This window comes from Taudactylus pleione, unplaced genomic scaffold, assembly GCF_031769625.1.
Source record: "Taudactylus pleione unplaced genomic scaffold, aTauple2 ptg000464l, whole genome shotgun sequence".
Lineage (NCBI taxonomy): Eukaryota > Metazoa > Chordata > Amphibia > Anura > Myobatrachidae > Taudactylus > Taudactylus pleione.
In genome coordinates, this window is record NW_028284866.1 from 944,091 (window position 1) to 966,548 (window position 22,458).

Below are 22,458 nucleotides of genomic sequence, written 5' to 3' on the forward strand. Positions count from 1 at the left end.
GTGACCCACAGCTATACGAGCGTCCAGGAGGACGCTCCATGAAAATGGAGCCCGGCCCTCATTCAGAGCGTGCGCTCTGCTCAGAGCGTACGGTTCTGAATGAGGGCCTATATTCCTTACCACAAGTACACATATACACACTGAGGTTATTTTTTTTTGGTAGCAACCAGTAATGCTAACCAGTACACCAACCGTGCTGCCGAAATAGGTTGATATATCAATTTACCTGGCCCTTTTTGTTGGTTACATACATGATTATATATCTAAGAGACCAGTGATATTGGGAAAACGCTTTACTTTAAATTAATTTGAAGGCAAACCATTGTGCAAAGGGACAGCCAGATATTATAGAGGTGTAGTGTAAACAAACTATGAAAGAAGCTCCTGCTCATGACGTTGCCCAGAACAGAACATAGGTATCTGCCTATAGGTATCATCTGTAGCGTTTGAAATCTTTAAGTTTCATTCGGTAGTTAAGCTAAAGCCTTTCTTTTAAATGTTAACCAAGTTTGCTATAAAGTTGCTCTTTATCCTCCATTGTCAAACATTCTGTCATGTGATCCAACGCTCAGCCAACCATCGAGGATTAACCTTCCTCCACCTACTGTCAGCCCACACAGCAAGGTCAGGCCGAACACAACAGCTGACATTACACAACATACCAGGGTCTTTCCACCCAGGTTCACTGACCTGCAGACTTTGTATCCAAAAAATTCAATATTACTGTTTGCAGGAAAAATCATTCAAAGTCACAGAGGCTGCAAGCGCCTATTTGTACAACTCTTTTCCTGAGCCCAAAGGTGGCACAATTAATATTGAAGGCAAGAAGTCACCTATTACTATAATATGGCAGAAAACAACCCTTTTGCTTTTGGCATTACAAAAGCCGGGGCCCAGTGTTCAAACCGGTCATAAATGCTAAATGAAAGTAAACAAGCTCAGGTTACATGCGGTAAATAGTGTCCAAAAGTAAAGCAAACAGATGGAAGAAAGACTGTTGCTGGCAGGAATAGATAGTATATGTGTGAGCAGTGCTGCAGGGTTTGTGGGATCTGAGATTCTATTCAGAGTTGGGGGTGAGAAGAATGGTGGCATGACAACACACTAACACTTGGGGGTCACCAGAATGGTGGCATGACAACACTTGGGGGTCACCAGAATGATGGCATGACAACACACTAACACTTGGGGGCCACCAGAATGGTGGCATGACAACACACTAACACTTGGGGGCCACCAGAATGGTGGCATGACAACACACAAACTTGGGGGCCACCAGAATGGTGGTATGACAACACACACACTTGGGGTCAGCAGAACTGCGTCACATCAACACCAGTGTCAAGCACTTCAAACAATTTACTTCCAATAAAAGAATCAAGGCTTACCATTATGTGATGTGTCGGTCCCCTACTGATCAGCTCATCCTATACCTCATATTTTGAGTATGATAGAAAACAAATAAGCTCAGCACCAAGTCCCATGGCCATATAGCAGTAGGGTCACGTTCTGACCTGGGTAAGGTGACTACGCAGGTGTGTTAAGTACAAGATACAAGTAATCGAAACGTGAACATATACACAGCAGGTGTTTTAACTAATAGGCCTTGAATTGCTATAGTCTGCAGCGGCTATTGCAATGGATATGAACAATCTAGTACTGGAGTTATACCTCTTCTGAAAGGTTCTTTCTGAGCTGCGCAGTCACAGATCTGTCACAATGAAATATGAGACTCTGTACAAGAGCATTATGAAGTCTTTTAGGAGAAGGTCAAATGGCAAAATAGTGAAAAAAAAAGACTACTATGTGCATAATGGGCCTGATTCAGAGCCGTTCGCTATTTGCGGTCGTTCGTTCAAAAACATGGGGTGGCTATTCAAATGATCCGTTCGCAAATTGCAGTCTGTTCACACCTCTAAGTCTTAACGAGCGAGCAAAACATACGCTCGTTTATTTGTTAAAAACGCCCCCTGGCCGCTCGCACCATACGTCATGTCCGCTATTTATTAGATTAATCGAGTAAATCGACCAGCGTATGAACTGCTCGCTATTCTTGTGGTTGGTTTTTGCTACCACAATCTTGCGAGCAGTTCTGGCTATAAAATAACCCAGTGACGTGGTCAATGACGCTGCTGTATTAATTATGCACACCCATAAAACGCCCGTTTTGACCTTTAAGCACGCCTGCATTCGGATCTCCACTCCCCATTTTCAAGCACCTTCCCCTGTTACCACCCACATACGCCTCATTCTGTCACTCAAAATAGCAGGCATTCGCTATATTGCGAACACATGAATTTCGGCCGCACTGACTGGTTCGCGCATGCGTATAACGATCCATACGCATGCGCAGATGTGCGAACATCGCTCGGAACGAGCGTACTGCCGCTAGCGAGTGGCTCTGAATGAGGGCCAATATGTTTAATATAATACACTACTTTACAAGAAAAATTTAATTATAATACAAAATATATGTCAGAACCTAATAATGTGGACCAAGGTTTGTAGCAGGGTCAAGGTTTTAACTGGCAACAGCAAATGAGAGGCTGGGTACACACTGCTCAGTGTGTACCAAGCTTTAACGCGGGTATCCACTAGCTGACAGTGAAAAGATTAACAATAACAATATCGTTATCGTTCACTACACTGCAGGGTGCCCACACTGAACGATATGTTGTTCAGTGCAGGCACAATCAATCTTCTGCAAACATGCTGAACCTGAAAATATTGTCAGGTTGACCAGCATGTTTGAAAGATGATAGATGTCTAAAAGATGTTAAAGACCAAATTTTCAAACAATTTTCAACCGATGTTCAAACGATTATCGAACAATATCGATATAGTTCAATCGCTCATTTTAATCGTCTAGTGGATAGGCACCTCTGTTTTACTCTGTGTGCGAACTATGGCCCTCATTCAGAGCCGTACGCCCTGAGCAGAGCGCACGCTCTGAATGAGGGCCGGCCTCCATGAAAATGGAGCGTCCTTCTGGACGCTCGTATAGCTGTGGGTCACCACCCACAGGCTATACGAGCGTGCATTGTGATGGCCGCGATGGTCGTGACCATCGCGACCATCGAAATTGCGAGCCGGAGCCTGCGGTTGAGGTTTTCAACCGCAAGCTCCGGAGTGATTTTGGCTCTATCAGAGCCAAAATCACTGCCACTGACATCACTAGTGATGTCAGTGGGCCGGCTTCTGACGGGAGGCGTTCCCGTGGGAACGCCCCCGTCCGGGAGGCACGCCCCCGGCACGCCCACCAAAGGGGACGTGCTGTCAATCAACATTGACATCACGCCTCCTTTGATCGGACACAACGAGCGAAGGACTTTCCTTCGCTCGTCGCGTCTGGCGCATGCGCACGACGGAGCTCCCTCCGTCGTGCGCATGCTCAGTCCATAACATCGACCCACTTGCGAGCGGACAGCCGCTCGCGAGTGGGTCTGAATCAGGCCCTATATCACACTATCACTCAGTGACACTCTCTCCAAACAGACACATCAGCAGTTGAGATGTAACTTACACGCAAGTCAGTTTATATACCGACTAATCTGGAATCAGAACCCTCTTAAGGCGCGTATGCACTAGACGAGATAAAAGAGCGATTGAACGATTACGACATCGTTATCGTTCAATAATCGTGCAGTAAAATGCCGGCATTAACCAGCAATGCGCGGGGATGAGGGAGGGTGTCTGCACTGACCGACATATCATTCAATGTGGGCACATGATCCACTGCACAGGATAATGAACGATTACGATGTTGTAATCGTACAGTCGTTCTACACTCGTGTAGTGGATACGCACCTTTACATTCCGTTATAAAATCAGAATTTTTAAATTTTGTAACTTGGTGGTTAAGCAAGGTGTTTTCACATGTCAAACTGTAAGAAAAGTGCATTCAAAAGTTATAAATAGGTCAAATACCACTGAATGTGACACACACAGCTAAACAAGTGCAAATATATTTTAAATAAATAAAAACTTTTTATACTATAATCACTTTCTGCACTTTTCCAGCTGACAAGGTTAACATACCCTCCCAAAATGTTAGTTTTTTTTTTTATTTATTTTTATTTCTGACCTTCCGTGGTTTCAGACGTGTTTTTGTTTTTTAATTGAATTTAAAATGACAAAACTTTTCTTTTTTATATTCAGCTGTATCAAATACATAGATCAGAGCGGATCTGTATTCTACCCGAGATTAACATTATTCTTCCAGATCGAAAATGGCTCAACAGTACACAAGGAAGACAAAAAGAAGCAATGAATTTAGGGCCTGATTCAGAGCCGGACGCTATTTGTGCTCGCTCTTTCAGAAAAAGGGGCCGGCAATTTAAATTGAGCGCTCGCTCTTTGCGGTCTGTTGACGCCTCTATGTCTGAGCGAGCGAGCGAACAAAATATGCGCTCGCTATTTTGTAAAGACGCCCCCTGGCCGCTCGCATCCTACGTCATCTCCGCTATTTAATTGATTAATCGAGTACATCGAAAGGCGTATGAACTGCTCACAGTGCTTGTGGTAGGATTTTCCTACCGCAATCATGCGAACAGTTCAGGCTAAGAATCAACCAAGTGACGTGGTCGATGACGCTGCTTTGTTAATTATGCACACCCTTAAAACGCCCGTTTTGACCGTTTGGCACGCCTGCATTCGGATCTCCCCGTTTTCAAGCACCTTCCCCTGTTACCACCCACAAACGCCTCATTCTGTCACTCAAATTAGCAGGCATTCGCTATTTTGCGAGCACACAATGACTGGTTCGCGCATGCGTATTACAACCCATACGCATGCGCAGTTGTGCGAACATCACTCGGAGCGAACGAGCGGCTCTGAATCAGGCCCTTAGTGACAGCTGCATAAAGGCACATGCAACACCGTAACCTGAGGTTGTCTAAAGGTGGAACTTCCTTTTAACACCAAGAACAGGTCACTGCAATGTGTTAATACGAGAGATGCTTTGTAGCTGTACTGTTGCTCACAGCTTTGTACAAGTTAAGCTAGGAAATGTAAACGCCTGGCTGGTTGCTACGTGTTCTAGCTCCATATTATTAAATATGTCATATTTAGCAGCAAGATTAATGTTTGTTTATATTTTAATAAAACTATAATTTCGCCATAGCAATTTCCTGCAAATACCACCTTAACAGAGAGGGAAATCTTTGCTGGCTCTGACTATAAAAACCATAGTTCTTAGAATAGCGCAACGGTCGCCAGACTCTGTTTATAAGCAGAGTCACTGATGTTTATGAATTGAGCCAATGATTAATGCCCAATAAACCCTACACTTAATATAATTAAAAACTAAACATAGGGTTGATGTATTGTGACTAAATAATGATATAAATATTGTAGTCTCCTTATGTACACAAGTAGGTAGAATACATAACAGCCACAAAGCTCTACTACAGATTGATATAAAACCGTGGCCTGCTGACTGTCTCTGTGAAACAAATTATCCTTCATGCAATACGATGCACACTGACACCCCCGACAGTTTGTATCTGTAATCTGTATACGTGCACCTTAGCAATTGCTAAACAAATCAGGAAGCCACACAGTCCAAACACCCCCCCTTATCAACGTTCTAGATGAAGATAACATTAATGAGGTCAACACAGATGCTGAATATATAGTACTAGTAAATCCTATAAAAACTGTTATACTGGAATAATGTACTGCACACTGCATTTCTCAGCCAGAATAATCTACAGCAGAAATAGGCTGTTCATAGTTACCTACTGTAAATGTTACTCCTCTACAGCCGGCTGACATGATAGGCTGGGGGGGGAGGTTTGTAACTAAAGAAGCAGATGATGACTGACGGGCAGTACAGTATTGTGATCCATACGGGATACAGTAGTGGGGCCAGGCCAGTCCAACAAATCATTCTCAGCTTTTTTACCTGTAAAAGATCTCATCAGGATAGTGGGGTAGATGTACTAAGCCTTGAAGAAAGATAAAGTGGATGGAGATAAAGTACCAAATAATCAGCTCCTGTCATTTTTCAAACACAGCCTGTGACAATTAGGAGCTGATTGGTTGGTACTTTATCTTTCTCCAAGGCTTAGTACATCTCCCCCACAGTCTTAAGCTGGGTACACACTAGGTCGATCTGCTGGTGTCTACGGTCACCCATAGACACCAGCAGAGGGGCAATATATCTTTCAGATATATCGGCCATCTGCTGTGCTGCACAGCAGATCGGATGTCTGTGAACGATGTCGTCCACAGACAAAACCGCTGTACACACTCGGCGATGCAGTATAGATATATCGCCCCTTCAAACCAGTGGGTGATATATCTATTAGTGTGTACCCAGCTTTAAAAGGGACTCGGTATGAATCCCCACCGGACCTAAGGCCCTCATTCAGAGCCGTACGCTCTGAGCAGAGCGCACGCTCTGAATGAGGGCCGCCCTCCATAATTATGGAGCGTCCTCCTGGACGCTTGTATAGCTGTGGGTCACCACCCACAGCCTATACGAGCATGCAGTTTGATGGCCGCGATGGTCTTGACCATCGCCACTGCGAGCCGGAGCCTGCGGTTGAGTTTTTCAACCGCAAGGCCCGGAGTGATTTTGGCTCTATCAGAGCCAAAATCACTCCCACTGACATCACTAGTGATGTCAGTGGGCCGGCTTCTGACGGTAGGCGTTCCCTTGGGAACGCCCCCGTCTGGGAGGCACGCCCCCGGCACGCCCACCAAAGGGGGCGTGCTGTCAATCAACATCGACAGCACGCCCCCTTTGATCAGACACAACGAGCGAAGGAAAGTCCTTCGCTCGTCGTGTCTGGCGCATGCGCACGACGGAGCTCCCGCCGTTGTACGCATGCGCAGTGCACAACATCGACCCACTTGCGAGCGGACAGCCGCTTGCGAGTGGGTCTGAATCAGGCCCTAAGTCCGGTGGTTGGAATACTGACGCCGGAAGGCCAGCAACGGAAGAAGCCGACTGAGGTGACGCCTCTAACCCTCCCTTCCCCCCCTAACCCTCCCTTAGGGTGTCTAACCATAACCTCCCCCCCCACGGGTGCCTAAACCTAAGCCCCCCCCCGCTCCATAACCTAACCCTCCTGTGGGGCGCCTAGACCTAACCTCCTCCCGGTGGTGCCTGACCCTAACCCCCCTTCCCCTAGCCTAAACCTAACCCTCCCGGGGGGGTGCCTGACCCAAAGTCCCCCCAGGAGTCACTAATCCTAAAGGCAGCTAAGCGCTCCCGACGCCCGGCTTACCTATAATCGGTACGCCGGGATATCGGCGTGGGGCTGATGATAGGCGCCGGTATTTAGACGCCTATCAGTCCCATGCCAGGAGGGGTGTCACAATTGGGAAGCTGGCGGTCGGCATGTCGACCAAAGGCTTCCTAACTACATCCCCTTTAAAGACGTGGGTAGAGTTTCTACTGTCTGGAATGGAGTGAGATGATAATTTACTGCTATCAGAGGGGGGTTAACAATTAATGTATTTTACTTCCTTGGGTCTATTTCACATGGAGTAGAATACCACAAGGAGCTTGGACTGGGGGTCAGATAAGCAGTACTTGCAGGTCACTTTTTTTTTTACTGCTTATCTGACCCCCAGTCCAAGCTCCTTGTGGTATTCTACTTACTATACACAATACAGCAAACTGCCTCCTACATTAATACAGTTGCAATGTCAACATAAATGATCAATTAGAAACTTCTGATACCAAAAAGGTGTTAAATTAAAATCCTTCCATATCCTGTCACTTACAAATAAAGGTGCATACACACACAACAATTTTTTTGAACGATTATCGTTAAACGATATCGTTTAACGATAATCGTAGAAAATTGTTTACTAAAATCGTTCATTAAATAAACCGTAAGAGTAAAAGGAAAAAAAAAAAAAGCTTGGCCAATGTATGCAACAGACTGGTTTTTTTTTTTTTTTTTTTTTTTTTAAAACCTCCAGGCTAAAAACTGAGAATCAAACAGGATATTCAAACATCAATCAGGGTGAGGTATAAATTAGCATTGAACTTAATGAGGCTTATTTCCGCCCACATGTGCCTGGTTTACAACAAGCCATCATTACAAGGGCCGTAAGTTTGTAACCAGGGTTGTGCGCGCAACAGCACCCACATTTGGCTTGTAGGGTGCCTGAAACACTGCAGCCGGTAGAGCTGCCCAGGGTAAACATTTTTAGGATGCTCCAGGGAGTGCTCTTCTTCCTGGTGATGGTGGACCTGCCCCCTCGGTGTGACATCACAATGCCACATGTTCAGGGGCAGAGCCTTGCTATGGCGCTGATCATCGCAATTGTACATATGCACCTACACTGTAGCAGGTGCAAAAAAAAATCTGCAATAGACCAAACAATACATCACAGGGTCACAGAGTCAAAACCTAGGTTGGAGCCTGGTCATGCCACTATAGCCTCTAGGCCCCCCCACCTCTGCTCTGAATTGAGAAGAGTGGGCACCACGTCCTATTCCTGACATGTACCGCTCAGTAAAAGCCCCTCCCCACACTTCGGAGTTGAGCACTGCGTGCCTCTGCACCAGTCAGCGTTAGTCCCACCAGTGGTCATCATGCCATTTTTCCTACTGCACTGTTGCTACACAGGAAGAAAAAGGATGCGCCTCTGTGATGTCACTAGATCCTAGGGAATTCACGAATATTATTTTAGCACATAGTGGCCTCCACTGGGTCTAGATGACTGACCACTTCTATGGTTGAGCAATTTTTATTACTCACAGACATATTTAAGGTCTTCCAGAGCTTGAAAATCTGAAATTGATTTGTTATGTTGAGAAAACAATTTGGCTACGTGTTCCCTTCTATTCCAGAACGGGAATCCCTACTGATCACTTTCAAAACGCACTGCAGGACGCCAATAAAAGTTAGCAGTAGATATAAATGACTGCAAGCGATTTTACTAACAATAAAGCAGAATTTCATACAGTATGGCCTGTGAAGAAAAATAAAAGTGCAGCAAATTTCGGGTGATGGCAAATGGTTTGACTATAAATTCTGCTGGATCAATCTCAGGATGATTTAAAAAAAAAAAAAAAAATCAATCCCTAACTCTTTTACAATCTGGAAGATTTGTCCTTTATCCTTCATGGAATTTACATATAAATAACGTTATGTCCTCTCGTGAAGGGTGACAAATGTATGATGTTGCTGCAAAGAGATAACTAACCTGCTTAGTAGCAACATACAGAGAAAATTGATATTAAAAATCAAATTGCAAATATGATTCATACTGTCCCTCAGAAACACATCCCGAAGCATTATTACAGGAAGCAGAGCATTGCAGAAATGTATCCTTACTGGCAAGCCTGCTTAATGAAGAGACTGACGCAATACTGGAACGTGCAGTCATGTCCAGCAAAGTTAGTCAATGTGCATGTGGTAACGAATAAAGAAACAAATTATTAACAGTTACTTCATTTCTCCCAGTAAAGTGTAAACAACCTTTGGTACAGTGCACCATATTGCAGGCTGGGGTGTCTGGTCTTTGAACTCTTGTGCTAATCAGTCTTCTAAACCAGTGGTTCTCAAACTCGGTCCTCAGGACCCCACACAGGTCACATTTTCCAGGTCACCCAGCAGGTGCACAGGTGTATTTATTACTCACTGACACATTTTAAAAGATCCACAGGTGGAGCTAATGATTTCACTTGTGAATCTGTGAGGAGACCTGGAAAACATGCACTGTTTGAGGTCCCGAGGAGCAACTTTGAGAACATATGTTCAAAACCAACCCAGACAGTGATTATATAATGTATATTTTATTATTTTCTTGCTGGTATTGATCATTGATGACAGAGTCATTCATATGTGTATTCATGGTATTTGGATCATTCGAACATCCACTGCATGATATCAGCCTTGAATTAAAAAAAATAATTATATATATATATATATATATATATAAATAAACCACCCCCCCCCCCCTTCCGCTTACAAAAACATTTAAACAAATACCCTCAATCTAATTATGCCATGAGATCCAGGATCTAGTTATAATGCCAGTACAGGTTGGAACTTAACACTTTCATTACTGAACTAGGGCACTAGCTGGATAGAGCACTCTGTGTGAGCAATGGTTTCTCTGCTAGCAGTTAAAGCCTTATCCAGAATGGAGATTGGGATAGAACCTGACATATCTGAGCCCTGTACAGACCGCTCACCCTTTGATCTCCTGTGGCACTGCAAAATGATGTCTTTAACCCGTGTCTCACCATCCAGCCTGCCAACTACTGCTGGATATATTGGCTGCTATATAATATTGGATGAATGCATCTCTACATAAGCTACACATTAAGCAGCACATGGAAATTCATTGATGTGATTGATTAGACATCCAATGAAATAGTGCTGTGTAATATAGTGGCATTATAAACAGTAGCGTACATATAAAATATATTTAATCTCTAGGTGCTTAGCAGCTGTTCATAGTGTGATATACAGCTACCATGCTGGCGTGAATCACACTGCGGCTATCCTGCTATGTAATGGGGTTAGATTACACACAATATATAATTAGTATTTACGGTAGAGGAAGAGGCGTGACTGAAGCCCCCTTTATTAGTAATTACTATACACTGGTCTGACCAGGGTTTCAGCACAGCCATTGATGTAAATTCCCCACCTATCTATAGCAAAGATCAGTATTAAGTATTAACCCCTTTGCAACCAGTTAGGTCTATAGTCCTTGGGGCACTGTAAGATCCTGTGGCATTTTAACAGGCAAGCAAAAGCATCCCTTGGGTTAATAAGGGGAGATATCACACCTGGGTTATCTCTAATATAGGTATATAAGCCCTGGTGTGGGGGATATATTATAACACAATGCAGCCATTCATAATGCACAGAGAAGGTAGGAGATCCCATAACCTTCTGTGTGCAGCAATAGGAACCATACACAGCAAGGGTGCATGTTACATACAGCCTCATTGTGCTGCTCAGCCCCCTTTCCAAGTGTTGCATGGGGAGACAGGAGAGAAGGAAGGTACCAGGCAAAGGGGCATACCGGCAGAGGGCCAGGCTGCAATCACTGACTATGGGAGACACACACATTATACAGGGTAATTGCTTCTGCTCAATGTCATGGAGAAAACACCAACAGTGAAAGGATAGCCAGCCAGCCAGGTAGAGCTCCCTTTGCAAGGGAATGGAGCTATATAGGAAGCCCAGGGATCAGATGACACAATATTAGGTGGATGATCCAAAACGCAGGTCACCAATAATAACTCATTGGCACTGCACGTCACTAGACCCTGCTGCCACCGGGGCAGTGCCATGGCCACCTGTTCTTACCGCGTCAGCGCAGGTAGCTCTTGGAGCCCACAGTCAGCAAGCGACCGCCAGGGTGATGTGTCCGGGATAAATCCTGCTGGTAACCCCCACTCTTGCTCCGAGCTGTCTCTTGCCTGCTCAGGCTCAGTATATGTGCGCAGGTTCCTACAGCAGTGTGTACTCACAAAGGCAGGGAAAGGGTGAGAGCCCAGCGGCATCAACAGCAGCAGTACACAGGTAGCGTCTCACCGGCTCCTCCTAGTGGTAGGCTCTGGCTCTGCAGGGGATAGCATTGCTTCTCAAGCATTACAGGCCTATATTTCTCAGCATGTATAATCTGTATATGTTATCTGAATAGGTAGGCTTACCATACTATTCCTTTAAATCGGGACACTCATGAATTACCCAGGTTCTTTGGCTGTTTAAAACCAGGTGAGATGCAGCCAGAGACATAACCTGTGTAATTCATATGTCCCGGTTTAAAGGGGTAGTATGGTAAGCCTATGAAATGAGTAGGTCAAGGTGTCAATTTTTGTAACTGGTCTCATTGCAGGACGCCGCTTTTCCTATTAAACACTTTGAAGGGAAGATCAGTATGCCTTCAAACCATCACCCTCAATTTCAGCATCTACTGTATTCATCCCATACACGCAACATGTTCCTTAGCAAATCTTCCTTGGAATCATTGTGCATTCACAGGTCACTCACCACCTAAAGGACTGATATCCACTATTTATTGGCAACTTCTGTCTCATGGCATGGGATCTAAGGACCCACGAGAAGCCAAGTGTGAGATGGGCACTGGGAGACCCTAGATATTCCTAGAAGATTATCTACCACAGTTCATTGAGATACTACCTCAATATCTGTGCAAATAAAGGAAGTGGAACATTTTCTTAAAGTATTGTACACATAGTGCTTAGAGCCCGGACAACTACACAACATTTATCCAGTGTCTCCAATTGTGGTGGAGGCTCTGTGGATAGGTTAGCACTCTGCCCCAGGTATGGTGGGAATGTCTGAGGCTATCACCTTTGAGCAGGGCCGTAGCTAGGGTAGTGCGGACGGTGCTATCGCACAGGGCACCACAGGTCAGGGGGCGCTGTTTGGGCCTGTCAAATTTCTGTTTATTATCATTCTTGTAGCTTCCTCCTGGCCTCTCCTATCTCTTCCCTGGCCTTTCCCCATGAAGCCATGGCCCTTTTTTGGGTGCATTATGTCCCTTTGAAAAATGAGGGGGGTGCCAATGCTCTTTCTGGCACAGGGCACCAAAAAGTCTAGTTACGGCTCTGCCTTTGAGGACAGAGGTCCACTCTTATCTATGGAATCACGTAAACACACTGGCCTGACACACTAACCTACTCTTTCTATTCACAACCCATTCCAGGTACTCTCCTAACAGATATATCTGCAGATCGAGTGATCTTCAGATATATCTGTAGATGATGGTCGTTCATATACAGAACGACCATCATCTTCCAGGTAGCTGCAGCTCCCGATGGCCGGTGCGCCCCCCCTCCCCGCGGCTGCCGCTGCATGTGTACGGGTTGTCGGCAGATCGCCCGTACACACTTGCCGATGGACAGATATGTCTGCAGATATATCTGTCCATCGGCTGTGCAGCACAGCCAATGCAATATGTCTGTGAACGACGTCGATCACAGACATATCGCTGGTACACACTGGCCGACGGGCACCAGATGTATTGGCCGATCAATTGATCGGCCAATATATCTCAGTGTGTATCCAGCTTTACTCACAGGCTTATCTGGTCTCCTTTTCAAAAACCACAAATCACCGCCACTCTCCTCCATCATATCCAGAATATGGTGTGTCCACAATTACATTACATCATTAGCAACTTCCTCAGCATAGGAACCGTGACTTCAGCATTTCAAAGTCCCACACCTTCCCAGAATCACTTTTCATTAGTTCTTATTAAGCTCCAGAACAGGGGTATTCAACATGCGGCCCTCCAGCTGCTGTGGAACTACACATCCCAGCATGCACATCCTGCCACAGACTTGCTATTAGGGCATGCTTACACTGTGGTAGGGCCCATAAAGAGGGATCGGAGAAACCGCTAATAAGACTTATAATGCGGTCACCATTTATTTTTTTTCTCCACCTGGACATTATACTTCCGCTACTTACACACCCTGCCAAATGTAACCTACACAGTGCGCCCCAGATGGCTGCCTCGGTTGGGTTCTTTCTTGGGCAGGATGAACAACATGTGGATCTATTCATTCAATGCATTTCATATTTCACATGTTTCAGTCACCTGTATATGTCATGCCCGAACTGCAGCACTGTTTGCTATATTATTTACTATTCCGTTTTGTAAAATGTACTTCCACCCCACTGTATGATACACTAGTGTTCTATACCTCCACTGTATGATACACTAGTGTGCTATACCTCCACTGTGTGATACACTAGTGTGCTATACCTCCACTGTGTGATACACTAGTGTGCTATACCTCCACTGTGTGATACACTAGTGTGCTATACCTCCCCTGTGTGATACACTAGTGTGCTATACCTCCACTGTGTGATACACTAGTGTGCTATACCTCCCCTGTGTGATACACTAGTGTGCTATACCTCCCCTGTGTGATACACTAGTGTGCTATACCTCCCCTGTGTGATACACTAGTGTGCTATACCTCCCCTGTGTGATACACTAGTGTGCTATACCTCCCCTGTGTGATACACTAGTGTGCTATACCTCCCCTGTGTGATACACTAGTGTGCTATACCTCCACTGTGTGATACACTAGTGTGCTATACCTCCACCATACTTGCCGACATTCAGCTCCCTCCTTCCGGGAGGGAGCTGAATGCCTGCATTCTGTGGTGGGCGTGGCCGGACTGTGATGCCGCTTTGAGGGCGGGGCTGGGGGCGTGACCGCCCGATCGCATCATCGTGGCCCCGCCCTCTCTTCACAATGCCGGAAAAAGGCATTGTAAAGCAGGGGGCGGAGCCTCGATGACGCGTTTCAGCGCGAATCGCGTCATCGGCCCCCCGGCAGCGGGGGTTTTTACTAGTTGTCTGGGGGGGTAGGCGGCAGCCGGGAGGCTTGCCTGCCTTTCCGGGGGGTCGGAGCGGCACCCGGTATTCGGGAGGCTCCCGACCAAATCGGGAGGGTAGGCAAGCCTGACCTCCACTGTATGATACACTGGTGTGCTATACCTCCACTGTGTGATACACTAGTGTGCTATACCTCCACTGTGTGATACACTAGTGTGCTATACCTCCACTGTGTGATACACTAGTGTGCTATACCTCCACTGTGTGATACACTAGTGTGCTATACCTCCACTGTGTGATACACTAGTGTGCTATGCCTCCACTGTATGATACACTAGTGTGCTATGCCTCCACTGTATGATACACTAGTGTGCTATGCCTCCACTGTATGATACACTAGTGTGCTATACCTCCACTGTATGATACACTAGTGTGCTATACCTCCACTGTATGATACACTAGTGTGCTATACCTCCACTGAAGTGCATCCTCCAGGGGCAGGATGTACTTCATGTGGATCTATTCACACAGGGTATATCATAGTGCCACATGTGTCAGCTTTTCCCATATATGCCTTGGGCCCTTGTATGGCTCATCTCCCACAGTGTAACCTTCGTAGTGCGCCCAACATGGCTGCCTCACCTGGTACACTCGTGGATGGGATGAAAAATACATGGACCTAACGATTATGGTGGGACCCTACTCCTAGCGTCAGGATGCTGCAACCACCCATTTTGTGTCATCTCTTCTAGGCATAACCTATTCCACCCAGGGTAATCCTATGTAGTGCGCCCAAAATGGCTGTCTCATCTGGTACCTTTTGTGGGTGGAATATATAACCCATGGAAGTTATTTCCCAAAATGTCTACACCAACCCCGCAATATGCTTATTGTGCTCTCTAGGTTTCTGTTGATTTAATTATCTCGGTGTGGTTTTCTATATTTTTGCAACCCCAAATCCTTGTACAATGTACCATGTTTTCTGATCTCTGTAAAGCGACTTTGAGTCCTGTGGGAGAAAAGCGCTATATAAATAAAATAATTATTATTAGGACTTGAAGCAGAAAAATGTTTGCTTTCTATAAATTCACTAAATTATATCTGGCTCTTTGCAGGCACACCCCTGAATGCAGAAAAAGTGACCCCTAATGCTTGTGATATAGGACAGGGTTTTAACTATTATGCCTCTAGTTACTATAAACACATCTACAAGATTTTCCATCTAACAGTCGCTATACCAAATGTATTTCTGCTGTATGGTGGGTTATCTGGCATGTGACCTCTTTCCTACAGTACAAGGAATGTTTACCAGCCTCTTGCTTGCTCAGTATTTATTTGTGCAAACAGAACAGACACACAAGCGCTGAGTGATACTACGTAGGCGTTTGTAAAGGAAAAGGTACAGATAAAATATATACGTTTGCCCCAACCAAATTACGTAGTACACTGTTTAAATCTTTATGTAGTTCATTTATTTTAATGTAATTCCAATTGTAAAGTGCAACAGAATATGCTGGCACTATATAAATAACTTAATAAATACATATTTTAACTACAATGCACTAAATCATCAATAAGAGTACATGACGTTTGGGGCCACATTCAATTTGGAGCGAAAAACCGTTTTCGCGTGTTTTTTTGCGAAAATGTCGCCTGTTATTTATTCTCAGTATTCAATTCCAGTCCGTTTTCACCTATGCGAAAAGTCAAGGCGCTGAAATAGGCGATACTTTTTCTCCACAGAATAGCAGGTGAAAAAAAAGTGTAAAATCTATATTTTGGGGTGCAGATGTTGGGAAACCACTCAAAACCCTTGGTACACCCCTCCAATGGACAATTCACCCCAAAAAAAAGAAATAAAAAATTCCAGGAACACCCCAAAACATGCCTTTGAAATTTGGGGTGAAAATGAAAAAAGTGGGGGAACAACTTCAAAAACTAGCGAAATAAGCTTCTGGGGGTGCTCTAAGAAGGGGCCAAGTGTTTTTAGGATTGCAGGTTCTTGTATGACGGGGGAATTTCACTTTTCTAAAACTACACATTAGAGACATTAAAATATGGTAGTATCCATTTCCAAGCACCCCAAATTTGATGGAAGTACTTATTTGCTCCAAAAAACACAGCTTTATGCCATTGTTCACCACTTTTAACAAGACGCTAATGGCAAGCAATTACCACCACTTAAGTACCCTAACTAGTTCAATTAGGGCTACCGTGTTTCCCCGATAATAAGACACTGTCTTATTTTTTTTTTGTTCAAAAAAACACCATAGGGCTTATTTTCGGGGTAGGTCTTATTTTAATTAACATTGACAGCAGTGCCCCTTATGCAGGCCCCCTTGTAGAAGTGCCCCTTATGCAGCCCCCCCCGTAGCAGTGTCCCTTATGCAGCCTCCCTTGTACGGTAGCATTGCCGTTTAAGCAGGCCCCCCCCTGTAGCAGTGTCCCTTATGCAGCCTCCCTTATTGCAGTGCAAGGCCCCCTGTAATTGATCCCCCACCAACTAGTACAGTACGGTACTTACCTGACTCGCCACCGTCCGGGATGTCCCTCTCACTTGCGCGCTGACTGGATCTAACATGATCCAGCAGGCGCGGCCGCACAGGATCCTCAGCGCACGGGTGACGTCATGACGTCACCCGCGCGCTGCAGACTGGGAACGCTGGCCTCTGAAGCGTTCCCAGCTCAAAATGGGGATTTTGGTAGGTCTTATTTTCGGGGTAGGGCTTATTTTGGCCCGGGTTACAAAAGTAAGGGTAGGGCTTATTTTCGGGGTAGGTCTTATTATTGGGGAAACACGGTAATACTAAACTACCATAATGATTTCTGAAGTCAGCCCATCTTTTTCTAGGGTACAGAGTGATTCCCCCAATTCATCCCGCACTTTTCGCCTGTTTCGCTGGGTCCCGTTTTCACCTGTTTGGCAATTGGATACGGAGTAAATTGGAAGTGCGCACGAAAAGTTTTCGCATCCAAAACACGTGAAGGCGGCGAAAAGTCAGGCAGGCGAAACTTTCTCGCCGATGCGAAACGAATTGAATACGGCCCATAGATGGAAAAGTCTGCTACAACCCCTTGAGTCTTGATTTTTTGGGTCGCTGTACCCATGCTGCATTGCTACATACTCCTATTGCTGTATTTATAGTGAATGAGAAGCGCAGGCCATGTGCTCATTTATTTTGCTGTGTGATGGTTTGGGGTAAGACTGGAAATATAGAGTAAAGTTAAACGTTTGGCAAATTTCTCTCTTCCATAATAGTAATAGCAAATACCATCACTAATTTCCTAATAAATCTCAAGAATATCACCATAAATTTCAACGGAATCTTTACATTCCGCCCCTCACCCCAAGCTCATCGCCTCTTTCAAGGTCATACATGAACACTTAGGGCCTGATTCAGACCCACTCGCGAGCGGCTGTCCGCTCGCAAGTGGGTCGATGTTATGGACTGAGCATGCGCACGACAGAGGGAGCTCCGTCGTGCGCATGCGCCAGACGCGATGAGCGAAGGAAAGTCCTTCGCTCGTTGTGTCCGATCAAAGGGGGCGTGCTGTCAATGTTGATTGACAGCACGCCCCCTTTGGTGGGCGTGCCGGGGGCGTGCCTCCCTGACGGGGGCGTTCCCACGGGAACGCCTCCCGTCAGAAGCCGGCCCACTGACATCACTAGTGATGTCAGTGGCAGTGATTTTGGCTCTGATAGAGCCAAAATCACTCCGGAGCTTGCGGTTGAAAACCTCAACCGCAGGCTCCGGCTCGCAATTTCGATGGTCGCGATGGTCTCGACCATCGCGGCCATCACAATGCACGCTCGTATAGCCTGTGGGTGGTGACCCACAGCTATACGAGCGTCCAGGAGGACGCTCCATGAAAATGGAGCCCGGCCCTCATTCAGAGCGTGCGCTCTGCTCAGAGCGTACGGCTCTGAATGAGGGCCTTAATTTCAAGGGAAAAGCTCTGAGCTCCTATTTTTCATCTAAAAATACCTGGTGATATAAAAATATATACAAAACTAAAAAGCACAGAAACAAGCTAATAATAAAGCAAAAAATAAAAAGTAGTACAGGTAATACATATCTAAAGCCAATAACTGAAAGTTCACCTAAAGTTGTTAGAATACACATTAGGGCATGATTCATTATGGATCACAATTACAACAGTAGAGTGGCCGATCGTGCGTACTGCGCTTGCGTATGCACTGCAGTGCGTGAGTTAGCACTGTGATCACTTACGCAGATGCAAAGTCATCACAGATCGAGGGACGGGACATCAGCGTTTGGGGGTGGTGACGGAGGAGTAGTTGGAGAAACGCAGGCGGTCTGTTTGAACGCCATTTCCTGGGCATAGATAAATTAGCCACTGCAGTACTCACTGTGGGCCTAATTCAGACCCGCTTGCGAGCGCTGAGCGCTCGCAAGTGGGTCGATGGTGCCCTAATGCGCATGCGCACGACGGAGGGAGCTCCGTCGTGCGCATGCGCGAGACCCGCATAGCGACAGCCAAGCTGTAGCTATGGGTCTCGCACCAAAGGGGGCGTGCTGTCGATGGTTACTGACAGCACGCCCCCTTTGGTGGGCGTGCCGGGGGCGTTGCCGCCCAGACGGAGGCGTTCCCATGGGAACGCCTTCCGTCTGGAGCTGGCCCCACTGACATCACTAGTGATATCAGTGGGAGTGCTTTTGGCTCTGATAGAGCCAAAAGCACTCCTGGGCTTGCGGCAGCGAGACCCTACCGCAGTGTCTTGTCGCAAGCCCGATGGTCGCGATGGTCTTGACCATCGCAACCATCTTTTTGGCCGCTCGCATAAGCTGTGGGTGGTCACCCACAGCTATGCGAGCGACCAGGAGGCCGCTCCATTTTTAGGTAGGAGGGGCCCTGATTCAGAGCGTCCGGCTCTGAATCAGGCCCAGTGTGCGACGACAGTTGCAGTTTCTCAGTAATGTTAGAGCTGCTGTAATTCTGTGTGAGGGTCCGATGTTACTCGATGTTACTGATGTATACGTAGTGGGTATCTCTATGCTGACTGAGCGGTTGCATACATTAGCATATTTTCAAATTACAAGAATAGTTTCCGCACAGAACACTATAAATCCTGGATATACCTTTAATATTTATGTATATGAAATTAATGGTTAGTAGATTAGTCCAATAATCCCAAATTCACAATTGAATCTATATTGTTATTAGATCATCAGGGATGTGCCACCGCCCGACTTGTATGATAGCTAACACCAAAAGAAGAGGAAATAAGTTGTTTTGGTTTTTTTTTTGTCTCTGAGTTATATGTGTCCTTTTAATTAATACTAATAAAAATTATATTTTATTTATATCAGTCCTAGTGCACTGCCAAATAGACTTCTTTCCTCTTCTTTTGGTATTAGCATATTTTCGCAGCAGAACTGCGTGCGTCATCGCAGCTGCGATTGCAATAGCGATTCATAGTGAATCAGGCTCACAATTCAAAGTTACAAAAATAAATTAATGGGCAAAAACAAAATGGCTAAATTTAACAAAAAAAAAAAAGGTAACAGAAAAAGATAGATTGTTATTAAAATGCATGTTCTATAAATGTTCAGTACATTTGGGTTAATGTAGTTTGATTTGCACAAACAACTTTGTAATTCTCATATCTGCATGTTTTAAATATTGTTGCATTTTGTTTGCTCTTTGGAGGTTAAACAAAGTGCAGAGTCCTCTTAGTGGCCATGAAATGTATTAGCAGCAACACCTTTCAGAGAAACGTATCCCAGGCCTAGGAGTGGCCTTATATTACCTTTCCAGAAGAGATATTCAGTATAATGTTCCTGTCGATGGCAGGAAGCAGCCATGATGCTTTCTTTCAGAGTGGGAGGACTTTATTCTGAGAACAATTGATAATAAAAATACTTTGCCAACATGCAACCAAGAAAGAAATCCAAATCCTGCTAAACATTAACTTGGACTTTGATTAGTAGATAAAATAATTTATCCTGATAAAATGGAAAAGATAAGGTAAGATCTTTAGTTGTATTCTGTAGTATAAGTGGGTGGTGCTTCTCCACCTAATATCCCTCTGAAGTCGTTTGAAAAAGGAGGGGCAATGCAGGAGCCCGAGTGATTGGCTGGTAGTCTCTTATATAAGAGGAATACTCTCTAGAGATTGGTGGAAACACATATATGTGGAGTACCCGGTGATGTCACTGGAGTTTGCATGAGAATGGAATGATTTGCCTTGCTATTGGGACTTTCCCGAGCATTATGGTAAGGACTTTTGCTCGGTGTCAGTCCCAAGTGTTTGCATGAAGAGGACCACATTTTTGTTTTAATCATGTTTGTGGGCCAAATTCTGTTACTACCGAGTCTATGGCGCTTACAGGGAAAGTGGAGGCCAGAAAAAAAGCTTTTGGGAGACCACTTACCAGGATGCCAACTGGACATCCCTGTACTACATAATGCTGGAGGAAGAAATACTCCATTACATTATGCTTTATACGGTAACAGTGTATTTTAATGTTCATACTTTTGTATTTAACTATTGACAGTCACCACTATGTGCATCATTGCCCTCTAGGGCAGATGGACCTACCCTGCATCTTGGCAGATGGTCTCAATATATTTTACTGTACCCACTACATCTAGTCAGCCTGTACAGCAGCACGGCCGCAGCGGCATATCGGGCAGAGGCGCAACTGGCAGTAGTGTGGAGAAAGGAGCTTCCCCTCTTGCGTCGCAAATAGTATTTTGGTAAAACATTTTTGGGAGGGGGCATGCCTCCCTACCCCCAGTACCCTGGCCTACTGAATCTCGACAGCCCTGTGTCTTAAATGCCTTGGGCTTAATCCGGCTCTGCTGGCAGGTGGCTATTCAGACACACGAAAATGGACCATCTTATGGGCATGTTATGGAAGTGTCATGGGTGTGCAACTGAAGTGGTTGCATACACAGATGCTTAATTGCTCATATTGGAGGCCATACGCCTGGTGAAAGTTTTGATGGTGCTACCTATGGTGGCATCGCAAACCTACAAGCCTTACACTGGCTCCCCTTCCCCTTCAGAACCCTAATCAAGCTCCTCACACTTAAGCTGCGTACACACTAAGTGATCCATTGCACGATATATCGTTCCAGTGCGGATCGAAGCGACATATCGTGCGGATCGCATAGTGTGTACCCCCGATTGCACGTGCCTGCGGGTCATTCATCGAATCGGTCCATCTGCTGAGCTGCACAGCAGATGGGACAATGCAATGAACGACACCATGCTGCTAAATGCAGCATGGAATGACACATCGCGCCGTCCCCCACTGCATTATGTAGTGTGTGTACAGACTGCACAATATATCGCTCCATCGAGTTGTCCCGTCACTGCGTACACACATCGTGTAATTTGTCCCCACATTACTTACAAAGCCCTCACCCAATCCTCTCCCATTTACATCACTGACCTGATCTCCCTTCACCTTCCCACCCAACCACTTCGCTCTACAAATGAAAGCTGCTTCTCCTCCCAAATGATTACTTTCCCCCAGTCCCACCTCCAAGACTTAGCCCATGCTGCACCCTAACAATGGAACTCTGGCCCTCATTCAGAGCCGTACGCTCTGAATGAGGGCCGCCCTCCATAATTATGGAGCGTCCTCCTCGACGCTCGTATAGCTGTGGGTCACCACCCACAGCCTATACGAGCGTGCAGTTTGATGGCCGCGATGGTCTTGACCATCGCCACTGCGAGCCGGAGCCTGCGGTTGAGGTTTTCAACCGCAAGGCCCGGAGTGATTTTGGCTCTATCAGAGCCAAAATCACTCCCACTGACATCACTAGTGATGTCAGTGGGCCGGCTTCTGACGGTAGGCGTTCCCTTGGGAACGCCCCCGTCAGGGAGGCACGCCCCCGGCATGCCCACCAAAGGGGGCGTGCTGTCAATCAACATCGACAGCACGCCCCCTTTGATCAGACACAACGAGCGAAGGAAAGTCCTTCGCTCGTCGCGTCTGGCGCATGCGCACGACGGAGCTCCCGCCATCGTGCGCATGCGCAGTGCACAACATCGACCCACTTGCGAGCGGACAGCCGCTTGCGAGTGGGTCTGAATCAGGCCCTCTCTCCCTCTCCGAATCTCCTCTTTTAGAACATTTAAAATGGGCTCTTAAAACCCATTTCTTCACCAAAGCT

General features: G+C 45.9%; 1 protein-coding gene across 3 annotated transcripts in view; it reads right to left on the minus strand.

The window, feature by feature from the left end:
- The window catches only part of SEMA4G (semaphorin 4G), a 269,472-nt gene extending 257,993 nt beyond the window's left edge, over positions 1-11,479 (minus strand). Inside the window, exon 1 of one of the 3 annotated variants that reach the window (XM_088448694.1) lies at positions 11,295-11,479. The gene's annotated coding sequence lies outside the window, so the exon portion shown is untranslated. Of the gene's footprint in view, positions 1-9,446; positions 9,527-10,165; positions 10,215-11,294 lie in introns of those variants that run through there. The other 2 variants (XM_088448696.1, XM_088448695.1) reach the window with 2 other exon arrangements.
- Positions 11,480-22,458: the final 10,979 nt, after the last annotated feature.